General features: G+C 44.9%; 1 protein-coding gene across 44 annotated transcripts in view; it reads right to left on the minus strand.

Moving 5' to 3' along the window:
* Window positions 1–10,942, minus strand: part of ZMYM2 (zinc finger MYM-type containing 2) — a 128,686-nt gene extending 117,744 nt beyond the window's left edge. For 14 of the 44 annotated variants that reach the window (XR_013407618.1, XR_013407617.1, XR_013407614.1 and 11 more), the window contains exons 1-2: window positions 9,503–9,608; window positions 8,327–8,395 (exon numbers count right to left, since the gene is read on the minus strand). The gene's annotated coding sequence lies outside the window, so the exon portion shown is untranslated. 44 annotated transcript variants of the gene reach the window in all.
* Window positions 10,943–15,710: the final 4,768 nt, after the last annotated feature.

A 15,710-nucleotide genomic window follows, 5' to 3' on the forward strand; every position in this document is an offset into this window, starting at 1 on the left:
ACCTACTATGCCAGCTGCATACCCTGTATTATTTTTAGTCCTCACCTCGACAATCTCAGGAAATCAGGCATTACCATACTCATTTGTTAACTGACTGAACTACAGCTCAGAGGTTACATGACTTGCCTGATATCACAAACTGGTAAATACTGGAGCAAAATTGTTTTTAATAGTTATATTAAAGCATAATATACATGTAGTAAAATTTACTTAAGTGAAGGGTTTGACAAATGTATTAAATGTATATACTTATGCAACAATCACCACAATCCAGTTTTATAGAACACTCTATTACCCCAAAACTCCCTTCATGAGCAGGGCAGATTTAAGCCTGAATCTGTATGACTCCAACTCATGTCATGCTACAATGAGAAAAATGGCTTTTTTTGGCAGAAAATCTGCAAAATTAAGTCGCTATCCTTCCAATCTTCTGTTAGTACTCACTAGTTCCCTTTCCATGTGAGGCCCTTATATATCTCTATAACCACACTCACATATCATGATCTCACCAAATACACAGGTTTATTATAATTTGGAAACGTACCCCCTAAAAGCAAAGTATAATCAGACTTTTATATAGGATGCTATTAGATACTGCGATCCTTTTTTTAAAAAAAATGCAAAAGGAGTTAGGAAAAGGAAGACAAATGAACAGGTAAGTCCAGAAGAAAGACTGAATGAAAAGAGAAGAGTAAGGTCCTTAAAAAAAGGACAATGTGATATACAAATAAAGAGAACATGAAATAACAGAAGTCAGGAGTCTGTGTCATGGAAGACAGACTAACTGGAACAGAAGCTTCTCTTGTATAAGCAACGTAAAACCATACAGAGACACAGGATGGAATGACTTCCCCGGCAGGAGTTAACACTTATTTGGCTAAGAAACAGGACTATACAATATTAAGACAGACAGGCCGGGCGTGGTGGCTCAAGCCTGTAATCCCAGCACTTTGGGAGGCTGAGGCGGGCGGATCACTGGGTCAGGAGATCGAGACTATCCTGGCTAACACAGTGAAACCCCGTCTCTACTAAAAAATACAAAAAACTAGCCGGGCGAGGTGGTGGGCGCCTATAGCCCCAGCTACTCGGGAGGTTGAGGCAGGAGAATGGTGTGAACCCGGAAGGCGGAGCTTGCAGTGAGCTGAGATCCGGCCACTGCACTCCAGCCTGGGGAACAGAGCGAGATTCCGTCTCAAAAAAAAAAAAAAAAAAAAAAAAAAAAGACAGACAAAAATCAAAATAAAGTGAGACAATATTCATAGTAAAGTTATAAAGCTAAAACTTGTTAAATTTTTATAATAACGATTTTCCTATAACTAATTAAAACAAGTGCAAATTTTTCATTATGTAAAAAAACAAGCAGGTTGGGCACGGTGGCTCACGCCCATAATCCCAGCACTTTAGGAGGCCAAGGCAGGCAGATCACTTGAGGTTGGGAGTTCAAGACCAGCCTGACCAAAATGGAGAAACCCCGTCTCTACTAAAAATATAAAATTAGCCCACCGTGGTGGCACATGCCTGTAATCCCAGCTACTCAGGAGGGTGAGGCAGGACAATCGCTTGAACCCGGGAGGTGGAGGCTGCGGTGAGCCCTGATTGTGCCACTGCACTCCAGCCTAGGCAACAAGAGCAAACCTCTGTATCCAAAAAAAAAAAAAAAAAAAAAATTATAGACATAAAAGAATTCAGGCCTAGGCAGTGGTTCACACCTGTAATCCCAGCACTTTGGGAGGCTGAGGCGGGTAGATCCCCTGAGTTCGGGAGTTCAAGACCAGCCTCACCAACATGGAGAAACCCCATCTCTACTAAAAATACAAAATTAGCCAGGCGGGCAGCTCATGCCTGCAATCCCAGCTACTCGGGAGGCTGAGGCACGAGAACCACTTGAACCTGGGAGGCAGAGGTTGCGTTGAGCTGAGATTGCACCATTGCACTCCAAAGCCTGGGCAACAAGAGAGAAACTCCGTCTCAAAAATAAAAAAAAACAACAAGAAGCAAATATAGAATTATATAAGAATTCAGGCCTGGTGCGGTGGCTCACACCTATAATCCCAGCACTTTGGCAGGCCCAGGCAGGTGGATTACTTGAGTTCAGGAGTTCAAAACCAGCTGGCCAACATGGTGAAACCCTGTATCTACTAAAAATACAAAAATTAGCCAGGCATGGTGGTGCACACTTGTAATCCCAGCTACGCAGGAGGCTGAGGCAGGAGAATTGCTTGAAATTGAACCCAGGAGGCGGAGGTTGCAGTGAGCTGAGATCATGCTACTGCACTCTGGTCTAGGCCACAGAGCAAGACTCCATTTCAAAAAAAAAAAAAAAAAAGAATTCAGATACCATATCAGAGCCAGAAATAATTAAAATGATTAAAATAAGATATGACAAGCCTGGAACGAAAAAAAGTACAACTCTAAACAGGAGGATAAACTAAAATTTTCATTTAACTTATATTTTCACTTCCACCCAAACCTTTCCTTAGTTCTATAGAACTAGAAACAAAATTCACTAAGTCTAGATGAAATGCTCTTCCAAGCAGAGCCAAAGAAACTGCCAGCCCACAATTAACAGAACACATCTTTTATGACTATTTAATATATAACAGGTGTTGTAATATCCAATTTGTTGAATCAGTCCCCTGATTATTACCCTGAACATTCTGTCTAGTCCAACTTGATATTCCAAGAAACACTACTCTGCCTACGCAAAAGACATACCTCTTTGGAAGGAATGATTATAAAATTATTCCAGTATTAGAAGAAAAAGTCGTTTTTTGGCCGGGCGCGGTGGCTCAAAGCCTGTAATCCCAGCACTTTGGGAGGCCGAGAAGGGCGGATCACGAGGTCAGGAGATCGAGACCATCCTGGCTGACACGGTGAAACCCCATCTCTACTTTAAAAAATACAAAAAACTAGCCGGGCGAGGTGGCAGCGCCTGTAGTCCCAGCTACTCGGGAGGCTGAGGCAGGAGAATGGTGTGAACCCGGGAGGCGGAGCTTGCAGTGAGCTGAGATCCGGCCACTGCACTCCAGCCTGGGCGGCAGAGCGAGACTCCGTCTCAAAAAAAAAAAAAAAAAGAAAAAGTCGTTTTTTAATGTTAAGTAACAAAACCCAAAAATTTAGTTGTCAATTCTTACACTAGTAAGTCCAGAGACGGTATCTAGGTGACTATGGCAGAGAGTAATATATACATGCATTGCTATAAAGTAAAAAGAATTTGTCTCACTGTATTATAGTCACATTTTACAAATATTATTCTGTCCGCAACTTCTAACTGTGCATCCCAATGTTACTTAAAATAGCTATGTATTTTTCTTATCCAATCTAAATGCATGGTTAGAGAGAAATAAGTTTAATGCAAAACACTAGAGAGAAAAAAAAAATCTGGAACCCTCTGGAAAAGAGAGAAAAACCTAATCCTTGGCAGCCTATTGACATTAAAGAGAAGGGTCTAAATTAAGAATAAACAAAAACAAGACGATAACTTATATTAATAAAATATAAGTGTGCGAAAGTTTAAAAAACCCAACCTACTGGCTAGGCATGGTGGCTTACACCTATAATCCTAACACTTTGGGAGGCCAAGGTAGGAAGATCGCTTGAGTCCAGGAGTCCAGGAAACAACAAAGCGGGTCCCTGTCTCTACAAAAAACCGACCTATTAAACATGCATTACCTATTTCTGTGAATAATCAGTTTACTCTTTTTTTTTTTTGACAGTCTCTCACTCTATCGCCCAGGCTGGAATGCAGTGGTGCAATCTTGGCTCACTGCAAACTCCACCTCCCAGTTTCAAGTGATTCTCCTACCTCAGCCTCCTGAGTAGCTGGCATTACAGATGCCCACCACCATGCCTGGCTAATCTTTGTATTTTTAGTAGAGAGAGGGTTTCACCACATTGGCCAGGTTGGTCTCGAACTCCTGACCTCAGGTGATCCACCCACCTCAGTCTCCCAAAGCTGGGATTACAGGCGTGAGCCACTGCGCTCGGCCAACCAGTTTACTCTTACGTCATTTCTTGAAATAGCAAACACGAATACTTACAGAACACTAATCAAATCAGTAAAAATAAAACTCAACAGCTATACCCTTCTTTCAAATTAAAGAGCATTAATTTTTCTTAAAATTTATTACTTCTAATTTTCAATGGACTGTTATAAAGTTAAAAATAAAACAGTACTAAGAACAAATCCCAAAGTCATACTAATCAAGTGATTCTGCTAACCTCTCTGCACATCATTTTTTAAACTCTTTAATAAAAAGTTTAAAAATGTTTACGAAAATTCATTCTGCAGCTCCACAGAAGTGCTTCAAGTACTGTGTAAAGCTCAATTCAAAAAAAATTAATATATCTTAAAATATGCACGAAAACAACAGATATGTTCAAATGTGTTATAATCCAACACATTTTAAAATGATGAACTCATCTTGTTGCCAAGCATTTGGTGATGACCATAAAGATCCTTTTCATATGTCTATTTTAGTAAAAGACATCTAAGACTACAAGTGACTTCATTTAAAAAACCAGGTTGCAAATATAAAAATGGGCAACTCCAACTACATAAAAAATTCTTGCTGATATACAACCAAAATAAAATATGAAAATAAGCTGCAACTGTTACTCAGATTGCTGCACTCAAATTCATGGATTTATCCAACAGCAATTTTTCTCATTGACAGCTTTGTAAGTCTTATATATTGGAGACCTGCATTAGAACTTTTTGATCTGGGGCCGGGCGCGGTGGCTCAAGCCTGTAATCCCAGCACTTTGGGAGGCCGAGACGGGCGGATCACGAGGTCAGGAGATCGAGACCATCCTGGCTGACACGGTGAAACCCCGTCTCTACTAAAAAATACAAAAAACTAGCTGGGCGAGGTGGCGGGCGCCTGTAGTCCCAGCTACTCGGGAGGCTGAGGCAGGAGAAAGGCATGAACCCGGGAGGCGGAGCTTGCAGTGAGCTGAGATCCGGCCACTGCACTCCAGCCTGGGCGGCAGAGCGAGACTCCGTCTCAAAAAAAAAAAAAAAGAACTTTTTGATCTGAATACTTCAAAAGTCCTGTTCACTTCTGCGCTTTGACAGGTATATAAGAAAATTAACCAACTGAAGTGTTTTTAAAGGAGGAAAATGCAGGAAGTCAAAGCAATTTATTTCTTCCCTAAATTGAAATGCCCTACATAAAATACTATTTGCGAATCCAATGAGAGAAAACACTCGAGTTTGGGCTCTCCTTGCATTCGCTAAAAAAAAAAAAAAAATCACATGCAGGCCGGCACGGTGGCTCATGCCTGTAATCCCAACACTTTGGGAGGTTGAGGCGGGCGGATCACCGGAGCTCAGGAGTTCGAGACCAGTCTGGCCAACACGGCGAAACCTTGTCTCTACTGAAAATCCCCATCTCTACTAAAAATACAAAACTAGCCAGGTGTAGTGGCAAGTGCCTATAGTCCCAGCTACTTGGGAAGCTGAGGCAGGAGAATGCTTGAACCCGGGAGGCGGAGGTTGCAGCGAGCAGACATCGCGCCACTGCACTCCAGCCTGGATGACAGAGAGAGATTCCATATCAAAAAAAAGAGGCTGGGTGAGGTGGCTTACGCCTGTAATCCCAGCACTGTGGGAGGCTGAGGCAGGCGAATCACTTGAGGCCAGGAGTTCGAGATCAGCCTGACCAACATGATGAAATCCTGTTTCTACTAAAAATACAAAATTGGCCAGGCATGGTGGCGCGCACCTGTAATCCCAGCTACTTGGAAGGCTGAGGCACGAGAATCACTTGAACCCGGAGGCAGAGGTTGCAGTGAGCCAAGTTCGCGTCACTGCACTCCAGCCTGGGCAATAAGAGTGAAACTCCATCTCAAAAAAAAAACAAAAAACAAAAAACAAAAATCACACGCAACTTGAATAGCCCAGTCTTCTTATAATAAACGACATTTATTATGATGTATATATTAACAATATTGTCAAATGGGATGGAGACATATTAATGCTAGAGAGACAGAAAATATAACATTTCTAATGATACCACACCTTTTAACACCAGAGTTTCAGCATTTCATACCTATTCTTCCCATCACATTTATACCAGAGCATCTGACTGAAGGTAAAGATTCACTTTGTCTCAAATGTATTAAGTTTGTACACCTCCGTACCTCAAACAAGGGCAAAATACAATAAAACTGAAAAATAAAAGCTGTTGTTCAAAGGCAGTATAACCTCTCTATCCACACAGAAGTTAAAATGTTCATATGTCATACCTGAGTGATTCAGGGTTGTCTCACCACATGAAATACAAAAGCCCAGCCCATGGAAAAGCAGGGACCACTTTGTATCTTTCTCCCAACAGTTTAAAAGGATAGGCGAGAGGGAATAGATATTATTAAGGATGTACCAAAGAAAGATGCCATAAATATTCAAAGTAGTTTTAACTGTCAAAATACTTTGTAAATAGATCTAAAAGCACTCACATATGTTCCTACTGTATAATAAAAGTATTTATTTAGTCAAGGCCAATTAAAAATCATCAGGTTATCTTCATCTTACTGTCTAGCACATAACAGCATCACTAGTTGCTGTTTTTAAGTAAAGAAATGTTCAATTCTAAGCTAAATTGTTAAGCAAAACAAGAACCACATTCTGGTTATGTAAAAGCAGCACTGCTTCCAATTAGTATACATATATTGGCATTACAGAAAAGTACTGATTTTACATTTTTTATGTTCCTCGTCTCCAAATATCTATTAAACATAACCAATTATCAAGCTTCCCTTATCAACATAAGAACAAAGAAAAAAAATCCTAGAAAGGTAAATCTTTTGTGAAAATATGCAGCAATAAGCATCTTCCATCCATTTCAAAGATCTAACCTTGGTTCACTATATTTGAATGATCTGACGCCTGAGATGAATTTCAAACTCTATATAGAGAAGTTATAGTCATTCAAGTTAGCAGTACTTAGAAAACAATTACAGACTGTAAATTGTACAGACACATGGAAAAAGAGACTATGTTAATTCTGATCCAAACAGCCCGTTAGTTTTGAAACAAGGCAGTATAAAAATCTAATTGATAACTGTGGTTATCAACATCACTGGGTTTTCATGATAATTAAATTACTTAATACATTAAAAATTAGTGCGGGCACGTATTGATAATTTTAGAATGTGAATGATGGGTACATGGAGAGTCAGTACACTATTCTTACACGTAAAATTTAAAGTTTCCATAAAAAAAAAAAAAAACTTAGAATCGGGCTAGCATACAAAAGGGCTCAATACATGCCATTCGTATTACCCTGTGGGCTACTTGCTAAGATTAAAAGAAAGTGTCCTGGACTGTGCCTAGAACGATGTATATTTAATACAAGTTACTATTCTCACATCATCCTTCACAATGTATATTCAGCAAACGCTTATCAATTAACTATTTTTTAAACCATGTGGACTGAATACTTAAGCGTAAATAACTCATCTCTGACTCTGACAGAGAGCTACAAGTTACAATATCAACTGTCAATGGGCTCCAGAGATATAATGTATCCAGAGTGCTGACTTCAGATACTTTGTTTAGTTTCAATTGCCTGAAGGAAAATATGACTGGCTATCTTCATCTTCCTCTCCAGCACATTACATGGTTGCCTTAAAACCAACAAATAAAATAATTCTCAGGTAACACATTCAAAAACGATCGCTAAGTGAAAGATGATCAACACGGAAGACGGGGAACGAAGAAAGTAACTAGATCAGTACACTGGACTGATCAGCCTACTACTTGGTGAACAAGATAGCACTAGGAATGGACTCCATCCCTTTCGTAAGCAAATAAATGAAAAAAGATCTAACAACTCACGAACCGTAAGTGTCAAAATTTGCGTTTCCAATAGGCATAAACAAAAATATAAATGATTATTTCTATGTTTCCAATTCCTTCAATCAATTAGCCATTGTTTAAGGAAGAAAAAATGTTAAGGTTGCATGCACAGCATTCAACAAGAAATAACTTTAATTCCCATTTTGGAACTCTAGAGGGCACCAGAAATATGCCCTCCTTCGCACCACCCCTCCTCCCCGGTAACGTGAGCAGCTGCAGAAGCCCGTCGTCTGGTTGCTGAGGTTGGTATTGCAGCAGCAGGAGCGATGTCTGCAGCGGTGGAAACAGCAGCGCCCACTCCCAGCTGCCTCACCAGCCATTACCCAGGCTTCGCCCTGGGGGCAGCTGCCACCCAAGGGAAAGCTCCTCCCCCTCAAAACAACTGGGAGGGCCAGGTCCCGTAGCTGAACCCCTACAACCTGACAATGTCCTCTATTAGCAACAAATTAGGGGCAAGGGACTCACAATGGGGGTGTTTTCCTCCTCACTTTCTGCCAAGGATGCACCGGACAGGGCTGAAGGCGATTCTTGGTCCTGGGACAGGAGGAAAAAAGAAAAATGTATCAAGAACACACAACCTGGTGGGAGAAACCAACCCTTTCTGCCAGAAGGAGGCAGAGAAGGGAATAAGAGGTCAAGGAGGTTCGGTTCTTCTATTATTACCCCACCACGCGCACAATAGCCCCCTCCTGCGTAAGTGGGGCAAAACAGCGCAAAATGTATATCTGGGGCCAAAACCCATGTGAAAGGCAAAATCTGGAAAGGAGGGGGCCTGAGGACACCGAGCCTGCTCCCGGGAAGGGAGGGGGGAAGGGAAAACGTTGCCTCGACGCCAGCAAGGGATTTGTATTCCCTCCTAAATTCGCCCACCCAGCGTCATCCCCGTCACTCCAAGTACCAATTCAGAGGTAAGGGGCGGCTCGCGTCACCGCTGGGCCGATATCGCCCACATTTGCCCCAAGCAGTTGCCCTGGGCCCGAGGTTTGCCCCCCCCTGCAGTCGGCGACCGGCAGCGCTGCCTCCCCGTCCGCCATTAGAGACCCAGCCAAACAATACGTGCGGAGCAAGAGCCGCGCAGCGCAGCGCCGAGGAAGAGAAGAGCGAAGGAGGGGACCCGGCGGGGCAGAGGCGGCAGCCCTCACCCCGAAAAACTTGGGGACCTCGGCTCCGGCGGACAGGGTGGGAGCGCGGCCCCGAGCGCGGAGACCCGGCCGGGGCGCCCCTCCCCCGCCCCCCGCAGGAGAGAAAGGAAAATGCCCCGCGACCTCCCCGGGCGGCCGGCACCCCCGCCCCGCCGTCCCGCCGCCCCGCCGGCCCCGCGACCCCCGCCGCTGGCGGCCGCCTCACCCAGCCCTCCCGGCCTCGCCCGCACTCTCCCAGCCCCTCGGGCCGCACGCGAAGGCGCCTGTGACATGAGCGCAGCCCCGAGCTGCCCCCGAGGCCCCGACGCGGCAGCGGCGACGGCGGCCGCGCCGCGGGGTATTAATCCCGGGTCGGTGGGAGGCTCCGGAGGCTGCCCTCACCCATCTCCGCCTCCCTAGTCGCCTCCGCCTCCGCCTCCTCCTCCGGAGGCTGCGCTGCTCCCAGCCACCCCCACTCTCGGCGGCCCCGGACTGGAAAGACAGCGGGGATAAGCCTCACCCGGTTCTGGCTGCGGCTCCGCGGAGCGAACCTCCCCTCCCCCGGCCCACCCCCCTTCGGCGACACGCACAACTCCGCTCGGTCCAGTCCCGGCTTTAGCGCTGGTGAGGAGGAGGAGGCGGAGGAGGCGGCGGCGCGGCCGAGCCCGGGGAGGCCCCGCCCTCCGCGCGCTCATTGGCTGACGGGGGAGGCGGGCCGGAGCGCCTCGGGCTTGCCCATTGGCTCCAACGGCAGTCCTTCAGGGCCCCCCCTCGGTGGGGTGGTCCGAAGGGCTGTCCGTCAGGTGCGGGCCACTCCCCCGGCCCTGCCGTTCCACTCCCGCCTCCGCCGGCCCTCGACTCCCGGCCGGGTCCCCTCCCCGCCGGTCCCCCGCCCCCACCCACCGGGTCTGCCAGGGTCAGGAGCCCGAGATTCGCTGCCCGCCGCACCGACCCCGCTTCGGCTCCTCAGGGCCCGGGGCTCTCCGGGACCTAGACAGCCCGGGAGACTCCGGCGGGGCCGCCTGCCCTCGCCCGAGCCTGGGCGCCCAGGCCGCGGCAGCGGCTCCCAACGCCCCTGCCCGAGGAGAGCCGCGGCCTCGATGCCCCATCGCCCTCCCTGTCCAGTTCCTTGAAGGCCCCTGCGAGGGGCGAGGCCGGGGAGGCGCTGGAGCGGGGCCGAGTGGGCTTTCGGGGCCGCGGGCGAACTGGAGCCCTGACTGCGCTGGGGGCAGTGGAGGCCCTTCCACCCTCGCCGCGCCCCGTGGGGAATAGTCCCCCACCTCCCGCCATGGCTGCAGCAGGAGGAGACGACGTCCTCCATTTTGTCGGCACGACTGTGGGAACTTGGGACCCCCTAAAAACCAAACCCCGTGGGGCCGGGAAACTTGTCCCCGGGAAGCCCCGACTGGGCTCTGCCATTCGGCCAAGGGAACAGCCCCGGCTGCTGGCGTCTGCGTCCGCGGGGCCGTAGGGGACGGGCACGACGGTGGAGAGACCCAGACGCCGCTCCCCGCCTCCATCAACCAAGATGGAGGGAGCTACGGGCTCCCCTGGAGCTGGGCTCCCGCCGGCTGGAGGGGCCGAGGCCCGCCCTGGGGCGTCCCTGGGCGCCGCCGTCCTGTGCTCCGCAGCCCGGGGCGCTGGCCCTGCCCAGGCCGCTCTACCGCCTGCCACCGTCTCCTGGTCCTCAACTGTTGATGGAGACTCCATGGAGGCTCCCTCCACAGCCCGCTCCATCGCGGGGCGCACTCGCTGCGGCCCCCGGGGGAGCGGAGTCAGGGACAGACGGCGACGGCGCCCGGGGAGGGCGGGCCCCACAGGCCACCTCCACGAGGGGTCTTCTCTTTTGTTCCTCGTCTACACCTACGTCTTCGGCGGACGTCATGGTGCTGAACCATTTCCAAGACTCACGTAAAGATGGAAGCGGTGCCGCTTGCTTCTCGCCCTGGCGGTTCTTAGTGGGATTACAACTGAGGGTGTTGGTTATTTTCCCACCCAAATGGATGGGCGACTTCTCCATTTCACCATTATCTGACACCATTGCCTATTAATAAACAGATGTATGGTAATACAGTTTCAAGTTCAACACGATATTGATGAACATGAAGTTTTCAGTGAAGTTAATCACCCATGAAAGACTGATGTTTAATAGACGCAACTTCACAGAGGAAATCTAGTAGAAGTTGAATTCAGTCACTCATTGAAAAATAAAGTAGGCTTTCCACCTTGTACTAAATACCTTGAATACACTGTTCTTTTCTATTGAAAAAAATTAATAAAATGTACTTGAACCAGCTTTTCAAAAAGTATCACTAATTTTTAGGAAACTTTTGTAACTAAAATTTTTTAGTTTTAAATACACTAAAATAGCCTCTTAAGATTTTATATTACACAGTGCTGTTTTAGACTGAAAAACTATCATCACAACAGAAACATCACAACAAAAACAGCCACTATCATCAAAACAGACACATCCTCTACTACCAAATTGTAATAATTTGGTGAAAACTTGCACCATCCCTTTTCTGCTGCCAGCTCGTATTGCAGTAGCTTCAGCTCATTGAGTTTATATTTAGAAGAGTAAAGTAGACATACTTCCAAATAAGCTCTGTGATAAACTTAAATGATAGATTAGGTTGCCATGTACTGTTCAGTTGGAGCTCTATACTGCTACTAATTCCCTAGTGTTATTGCTGTTTTATATAACTAATGAGCACCTGTGCTAATTATGGTATTTATATGCACTTTTTTAGTTCATTCAGGTACATTTGTCCATGAAACTCTTCATTGGTTTGCTAGTCTGATACCAGGGAGAATTTTCGTTGAGAATTTAGAACTGGGAAAAAAGTATTTGTCATAATGTTAAAAGCAGACTTAATTTTACATAAAAGTAATTTTAAAAATAAATGTTTGAATGTTCATAACAGCATTCATAATTTCCAACATCCCTAAAATGTCCATCAACTGATGAATGGATAAACAAAATGTGGTACATCCATACAATGGAACATTATTCAGACATAAAGAGGAGTGAAGTTCTGATATACGCTACAACATGGACAAACCTTAAAGACATTATGCTAAGTGAATAAACAAGACACAAAAGACCACTGAATATTTTATTCCATTTACAAGAAATGTCTAGAATAGGGAAATCTGTAAAGATAGAAAGTAGATTTTTTTTTTCTTTTTTTTTTTTTTTGAGACGGAGTCTCGCTCTGTCGCCCAGGCTGGAGTGCAGTGGCCGGATCTCAGCTCACTGCAAGCTCCGCCTCCCGGGTTTACACCATTCTCCTGCCTCAGTCTCCCGAGTAGCTGGGACTACAGGCACCCACCACGCCCGGCTAATTTTTTGTATTTTTTTTAGTAGAGACGGGGTTTCACCGTGTTAGCCAGGATGGTCTCGATTTCCTTACCTCGTGATCCGCCTGTCTTGGCCTCCCAAAGTGCTGGGATTCCAGGCTTGAGCCACCGCGCCCGGCCGAGATAGAAAGTAGATTACTGGTGGCCCAGAACTGGAAAAGTGGGGAGTAGAAAATGGTAGCTAAAAGTTACGAGGTTTTTTGATGGAGTGACTCAAGTGTTCTAAAATTGACTGAAATGATTGCACAACTCTGAATGTACTAAAAACCTCTGAACAGGATACCTTAAATGAGTGAATTGCATGATATGTAAATTATATCTCAATAAATCCACAACTAAAACTGTGTGTGTGTGTATGAATCTATTCTGTACCTGTCAAAAAGCATAGCGGACATCCAAGAGGCAACTGCAAGACATGAGCAAAAGACTCGTATTTCAAATATCTGGCCACTCAGAACCTCAGAAAGTTACCTTCTCTCTGAGTCCATTTCCTTATTTGTAAAATAAAGTAATAAAGAGTGGTTGTGACTGGGCATGGTGGCACCCGCCTGTAATCCCAGCTACTCGGGAGGCTGAGGCAGGAGAATCACTTGAACCCAGGAGGCAGAGGTTACAGTGAGCCGAGAGCACGCCACTGCACTCCAGCCTGGGCAACAGAGCAAGACTCCATCTCAAAAAAAAGAGTTGTTGTAAGGACCAAGTAACTGCTGTGAAAGTTATACAAAAGTGTTAGGTTTAATTGCATTTTGAAGACCAAGAGCTCACCATTTATTGAGATGTAGTATTACTGACTCTGGGCTCAGCTTAAAGAGCCAGACTGCCCCCATCTGAATTCTGGCATTACCCACAACTAGCAAGTGGCTAGATGCTTTTAGTCATGCGTAAGCTTCTCTAAGCCTCTGATCGGTTCATCATGTGTCAAATGTAGATAATAATTCCTCTTTCATAGAGTTTTTTAGGGGGTGAAACGAGCACACATGTATAAAAACTTGCACCTTGCACCTCACTTAATATAGACCTCAGTAAATTTTAGTTGTTTTTATCATTTATACTTGACTCAATGAAATATTAGGAAAAAAATTATAATATTCTACTAGGACTATATTGATATCTCTACCACCAATACTATGCTACTGTATAATCCAAATAATAATAATAATAATTGCAGTAACTAAATCAAGCAGTCTTGGGGCTGGGCACAGTGGCTCATGTCTGTAATCCCAGCACTTTGGGAGGCCGAGGTAGGTGGATCACTTGAGATCAGGAGTTTGAGACCAGCCTGGCCAACATGGTAAAACCCCATCTCTACCAAAAAATACAAAACTTAGGGTGGTGCATGCCTGTAGCCCCAGCTACTCAGGAGGCTAAAGTGGGAGAATTGCTTGAACCAGGGAGGCAGAGGTTGTAGTGAGCTAAGATCGTGTCACTACACTCCAGCCTGGGCAAAAGAGTGAGACCCTGTTTCAAAATGAACAAAACAAAACAAAACAATATTTTAACAATGGAAACAGTGAATAAAATTTTCTATGAGAGAAGGAACAAAGACTGAAACCAGTTTAATATTACTTATTGATATATAAATAAAGTACAACTCGGTAGGATGCTTCTCATAGGATTCAAAAATAAGAATTTTAAATAAAAATTGTTAGTTTTAAGATGTTGACATTTATAACTTGCTTATACTGATGTTTGATATTATAGCAACCAAAAATCTGTAATTTTCCTTCATAGTTGTGGAGAAAGGGTGAATTTCCTTGGCCCTAGGATTCTTGGCTCCAGAATCCATGCCATTAACCACCTCATTATACGGCCTCTCTAGATAGCTTTGTCTTCATTCTTAAATTTTAACTCTTAAACATGTCATCTTAAAAAATTTTAAACATAGCACTAAATAATGCATTTTAGATCAGTGGCAGATAAACTTTTTTTGACCATGATAACTACTGGGATAGGCATTGTACATCAGCACCCAGTACAAACCCCTACTAGATACGTGACTATATGACTGAAACACAGGATTCATGGAATAATTACCTTTCACTGTCTTAGATGCATTTTAATATTATCCATTCGAGTATATTTAAATCTAGTCTATACAGTTTTAGTCCTTATTTTTAAATAAATAGATAATAGTTGCAACACACCAAGTTCATTTCATGGCTTACAAACTGTGGTTTGAAAAATATTACTCTGCAGAGAGCAAGTCATGGATAAATTTAAGTCCTAAATCAGTTGAAAAAACACAAGATGATATCAGAAACTGAGAGTAATCTCAAATGAACCATAGATTGAATTTTTTTTTTTTTTTTTTTTTGAGACAGAGTCTTGCTCTGTCGCCAGGCTAGAGCGCAGTGGTGCAATCTCAGCTCACTGCAACCTCTGCCTCCTGGGTTCAAGCAACTCTCTGCCTCAGCCTCCCGAGTGGCTGGGACTGCAGGCACGCGCCACCACACCCAGCTAGTTTTCGTGTTTTTAGTAGAGACAGGGTTTCACCATGTTGGCCAGGATGGTCTCGATCTCTTGACCTCCTGATCTGCCCGCCTTGGCCTCCCAAAGTGCTGGGATTACAGGCATGAGCCACCGCGCCCAGCCTATATAGATTGAAATTTTACAAATAGAGATTTAAGTTGCCATTCTTCCTAAATATATGAAATACTTATTCTTTCCTATCAACATGTTTTACACTTTATGAAAGAGTAATGAAGCTTATTAACAATGCTTGGAAAAGTATGCAGAGGTGAAGTTAATGCTAATTCCACTACTTGTTAGCTTTGTGACTGTCTTAGTTCATTTAGTGCTTCTATAACAGAATACCTAAGACTGGGTAATTTATCAGTAACAGAAATTTACTGACTCACCATTCTGGAGGCAGGGAAGTCCAATATCAAGGTGTTGGCATCTGTCATGGGCCTTCTTGCTATGTCATAACATCAAGGAAGGCATCACATGTCTGAAAGGCTGAGAGAGGATGAGAGTAAGAGCAAGAAGGGGCAAGCCCCGTCCTGCAATGAGGAAACCTACTTCCCTGATGACAGCATTAATCCGTTCATGAGGGCTCGAATCTCTTAAAGGTCTCACTTTTTGATACCATCACAATACCAATTACATTTCAACATGAGCTGTGGAGGGGACAAACATTCAAACCATAGTAGTGACCCTCCAGTTTCTGAGCCTCAGTTTCTTCAGTGAACTGAGGGAATTGTACATCCTAGGCCCTTAAAGGAAAACCCCTTCTTCTCTCCTTATAATCTTCTCATCCTTTGGGATCCCAATGCCTCCAACCAACCCCATCTCATTTTTCCAGTTTATTGTAAGTATTCCTTTCCTCTGAGTTCCTGTGGCTTTATTATTGAGTAATAAAAAGT

This window comes from Macaca mulatta, chromosome 17 (assembly GCF_049350105.2).
Source record: "Macaca mulatta isolate MMU2019108-1 chromosome 17, T2T-MMU8v2.0, whole genome shotgun sequence".
Taxonomy (NCBI): domain Eukaryota; kingdom Metazoa; phylum Chordata; class Mammalia; order Primates; family Cercopithecidae; genus Macaca; species Macaca mulatta.